The sequence below is a fragment of the Taeniopygia guttata genome, chromosome 35 (assembly GCF_048771995.1).
Source record: "Taeniopygia guttata chromosome 35, bTaeGut7.mat, whole genome shotgun sequence".
Classification (NCBI taxonomy): Eukaryota; Metazoa; Chordata; class Aves; order Passeriformes; family Estrildidae; genus Taeniopygia; species Taeniopygia guttata.
Window position 1 is genome coordinate 3,610,164 of NC_133060.1, and position 4,662 is coordinate 3,614,825.

A 4,662-nucleotide genomic window follows, 5' to 3' on the forward strand; every position below is an offset into this window, starting at 1 on the left:
TTAGCAAAAATAGAACAATCTATCCAAAATTTAGCCACTTCAGTAAAGTCTTTATCGGAAGTAGTACTGCAAAATAGAAGAGGATTAGATCTATTATTCCTAAAAGAAGGGGGGTTATGTGTAGCTCTCAATGAAGAATGTTGCTCTTTTGCTGACCATACGGGAGTAGTTCAGGACACTATGTCTGAACTCTGGAAAAGGTTAAATCAACGTAGAAAAGATCGTGAGGCGGGCAGGACATGGTATGAAAATTGGTTTAATGTTTCACCTTGGCTAACCACCTTGCTGTCTGCCTTAGCAGGACCGCTTATTATATTGATTCTGGGACTTATATTCGGCCTTGTATATTACGCTGTATTGTACACGATATTAAAAAATGATTTGACATAGCTAAACTTCTAATTTTAACTACGAGGTCGGGGGAAAAATATAAAAATGCATCTATTAATGAGAATAAAGATTGTTGTGAATGTGTTATGCCACGAGGGGGCTACGCCTATTGTAATTGTGAAGTATTACCATGTGAGTGTTATGATAAATGTTGGGATTGTGGAAAAAGGTTTATTTGCAGTGCCGAGAATGAAAGCAACGTCTAATAAACAATAATAGGATAAAAAGAAAAAGGGGGGGAATTGTGAGAAACTACAGATTGAGATATTGTTTATTAAGATATATGTAAAGGTTAGACAACTGTGAGAAAAATACAGACTGAGGTATTGTCTATTGAGATAAGGTTAGGCCACGGAGGTATGCAAACAGCAAACGGACACAGCTGATGCAAGGTAAGATAACAACCACTTACACCGGAGACTGCCTATGCAAGATAAGATCACAACAACCATTCACACCAGAGACTGCTTATACAAACACAAGATAACGGCAGGAATTAGCTTGCAAATTCCAGGGAGACAAAAGAAGAAATTGGAATAAAAGGAGAGAGTTTGAGCGAATCAAGTTAGCAGTCAGTGGAGCTTTGGTTTTTGAAGTTCTCTGTCTGCTGCCCAGTGCTGTTACCCTTGTTCATATCCTACTTGCTGTAAATTAATAAAATTCTTAATTGGATTATGTTCCGTTGTGGCACAAATTTATAACATGATTATTGATAAGTCACTGATACTGATTATTGATAACTCCTTGCTATTGATCATTGATAACTCCCTGCTATTAATTATTGACAATCCACTGCTATTGATTATTGATAACTCACTGATACTGATTATTGATCACTCCCTGCTATTGATTATTCACAGCTCACTGCTATTGTTTATTGATAACTCCCTGCTATTGAATTGGAGGTGGGGAGATGAAGGAACAATGGGGGGGAAATCTCCTTTTTTCCCTTTTCTTTCTCCTGTTTTTGCCCCTCTCTCTCCCACGACACAGACGAATGTGGGAGTTGTAATTTTTCTTCTTTCCCCCATTCCCGCTGCCGCTCCCCACGCGGTTCCCCTTGTGCTGCGACCCTGCCTCCCTCCCCCTCGCCACGCGGTCGCTCCCTCCGCCCCCGCCTTTCCCATGCCCGCCCCGTTCCCGGGGTCTCCTGCTTTCCCGGGGGGTTTCCCTGCCCCCGCTCCGTCCTCATCGGCCGCGGGTCCGTTTCCCCCTCCCCCAGTTCGGGGGATAGATCAGGTACCCCGCCGGTGCCCGGGGGCCTCGGGAAGCCGCACCCACAATAAACCCGAGTGTGCCCCGAGCCCCGTGTGTGCCCCGAGCCCCGTTTGTGCCCCGTGTGTGCCCCGTGTGTGCCCCGTGTGTGCCCTGAGCCCCATGTGTGCCCCGTGTGTGCCCCATGTGTGCCCCGAGCCCCGTGTGTGCCCCGAGCCCCGTGTGTGCCCCGTGTGTGCCCCGAGCCCCGAGTGTGCCCCGAGTGTGCCCCGTGTGTGCCCCGTGTGTGCCCCGAGTGTGCCCTGAGCCCCGAGTGTGCCCCGAGCCCCGTGTGTGCCCCGTGTGTGCCCCGAGCCCCGAGTGTGCCCCGAGCCCCGTTTGTGCCCCGAGCCCCGAGTGTACCCCGTGTGTGCCTCGTCTGTGCCTCGTGTCCACCCCAGCCCCGTGTCCGCCCCCAGCATCGTGTCCACCCCAGCCCCGTGTCCGCCCCCAGCCCCGTGTGTGCCCCGAGCCCCGTGTCCGCCCCCAGCCCCGTGGCCGCCCCCAGCCCCGTGTCCACCATCCGTCTGTCCGTGCGCTCAGACTGAGCCCTCAGCGCCCGGGGGAAAGCAGCGGCCGCCTCCCCGCTCCTCCCGCGCATCCGCCGGCGCCCGCTCGGACTGGCCACGCACGGCAACACGAGATGGTGGGAGGAGAAGCTCCTTACTTCAAGGAAATGAGGCCATGGTAAGAGGCAAATTCTCCAGGGGCTGCAGAGCCCTGTGAGCACAGGGTGACCCTGCACTGGGAGCAGCAGCTGGAGGTTTCTGCACATGGGGAAGGGAATTCCCAGAGCACTCGAGCCTCAACACGGACAAATATTCTGCAGTCTCCAGCAACAATTGGCTTTGGGATTTACGCTGTTGCAGCTCTTCTGGCTGTGAGGATGACCTGAAAATGTGAAGCAAGTGCATCAGCTCTTTCCAATGGCTGTGGCAGCACCAGGGTTTGGGTTTTTTGGTTGGCACAGGAAAATGAGCTGTGAGCAGCATCTGTGCCAGGGAGGAAAGTGCCCCTGGAGCTGGGGCTGAGAACCCGGGGTCGATGTGAGCACCTGTGGGTGGGAAGGAAGCTGGCAGAGCGCTGAGTTTGCTTTTCCTGCAGGCTCGCGCTCTGATCCGGCACAACGGGCCCCCGCAGCTGCAGGAGCCCGGGCGCCTGTCGGCTCTGCTGCGGGACTGCCTCGAGTGCAGCCTGGAGCCGGACGAGGAGCGGCGCTGCTCTGCCCAGGAGCTGCTGCAGGTGAATGCCGAGCGGCTGCAGGGGAAGCAGCAGCGCCAGGGAGGGGTTTTCTGGTGGGGCCCCTCCGATAGTCTCCAGTCTCGCTGCGTTCCACACGCAAAGCAAGCAGAACCCTCGCCTGGTTTGGCTTGGCAGGGTCCTTTCGAGGGCATCTGCACCTGGTGCCCCACAAGGAGCAGGGCCATCTTCAGGCAGGGCAGGTGCTCAGAGCCCTGCCTGACCTGAGCTTGGATGTTCCCAGGGAGGAGGCACCTCCCACATCTCTGGGCACCTTCTGTCAGTGTTTCCCCACTCTCCTGGCAAAAGGATTCTGCCCTAGATCTAACCTGAGCCTGCTTCCCTCTCCTGAGTTTCTGACCATTTCCCTTTGTCCTCTTGCAACAGAGCCTGTGAGGAAGTTGACTCTGGAAAGTAACGGTTCATTTCTTTCTTTTTTATCCTTTGGGCAGCACCCATTTTTATCATCAGCCAAGCTTCTCTCCAGCCTGACCCCTCTGATCACCGCAGCAAAGCAACTGAGGGAGCAGCGGAGGAGATGAAGCACTTGAGGACAGCTGTTAGTTACAGTAGTTAGTGAGGACAACTAGTTAGTGATGGTAGTTAGCAGTGCTAGTTGGTTATGTTGGTTAGGACACCCTGTTTGTTACAGTTCTTATGACAGCCTGTTTGGCATGGCAGTTTTTTGAATAAAAACTCTGTTAAACCACAACTCCCTTGGCGTGTCCCCTCCTCCTCCCTCTGTGACTCAGCTGCCCGGAGCAATGTGAGGGGAGAGCGGGCCCAGCCTCGCCCAGAGCTGAGCCCCAGCAGAGCCCTGGCAGAGCCCAGAGCAGCCGGGGCATCTGCAGAGTCAGCCTGGGAGGAGGCGCTCGGAGCCTTCTCGGCTGCACCGACTCTTGGGTACAAACTGCGTGTGCTGGAAAATGCCCCCGGCTCTGCCAGAGGGCAGAAGGGGCCCGGGGAAGGCCCCAGTGCTCCCTGCAAGGGAAACACCTGCCCTGGGTTTGTTATAAAGGACTATGTAGTTGTGGCTTTTGCTGTGATGTCTTGGCTTCTGCAACTTATTCTTAATCGCAACGATTTAGATACAGTACAGCTTGTAATCACTTTTAATTGCTTTTGCTGTAGTATAATTTGTCAGCTTTTTGTGGTCAATGCCCTGGCCCCTGTGTAGCTCATATCCTCAGAACATCATTCATGGATGATAGTTTAGTTTGTGCACAGTGTGAAAAACATACATGATAGTTTTGGCTTTTACAAAATATTGAAGTGGATGCCATGTGTTGTGCATTAGAATGTTAACTTTTGCAGAAGTAGCTGTAGTTGTGAAATAATAACTAATGCTTTTCTTTTTGTAACTAACTGACAATAATAACTCAGAGATATTTGTGAAACAGCCAATGTTGATTTAAAGTACTTGTGGAAGTAGCTAAGACCGTCTGCATGGCCAGATAACGTTTAAGGAACGGGTGTGATGAGGACCCTGCCGCTGACCCTTCGACTGTCAGTAACTGTCGCCTGCTGATGTGGAAACCCAGGGCACTGGGAATATTTCTCTGTCTGCTCTGGGGTGTCCTGACCCCCAGGGGAGCACTGACTTTGACCCTCATTCATGGAGAAAACTTCCAAAGCTTCAAAGTAAGCTAGAAACCACAAAAGTGTGAAATAGATTGTAGAGATTGCAGAGAGTAGTGGAGTATGTCATATGGGTGAAAAATTTAGGTTTTAGAATTTTTAGTATGTTATAGATGGGTTCAAGATGGAGGATATAGGGTG

The 4,662-nt window shown here is 51.8% G+C and overlaps 2 long non-coding RNA genes across 2 annotated transcripts; both read left to right on the forward strand.

Annotated features, from left to right (window-relative positions):
- Nucleotides 1–630: 630 nt before the first annotated feature.
- On the forward strand, nt 631–921 carry LOC140681402 (uncharacterized). The gene is made up of 2 exons (XR_012052577.1): nt 631–782; nt 824–921. It is a non-coding gene; the product is annotated as an uncharacterized lncRNA (long non-coding RNA).
- Nucleotides 922–2,177: 1,256 nt separating this feature from the next.
- LOC140681399 (uncharacterized) lies at nt 2,178–3,595 on the forward strand. The gene is made up of 2 exons (XR_012052574.1): nt 2,178–2,886; nt 3,336–3,595. It is a non-coding gene; the product is annotated as an uncharacterized lncRNA (long non-coding RNA).
- Nucleotides 3,596–4,662: the final 1,067 nt, after the last annotated feature.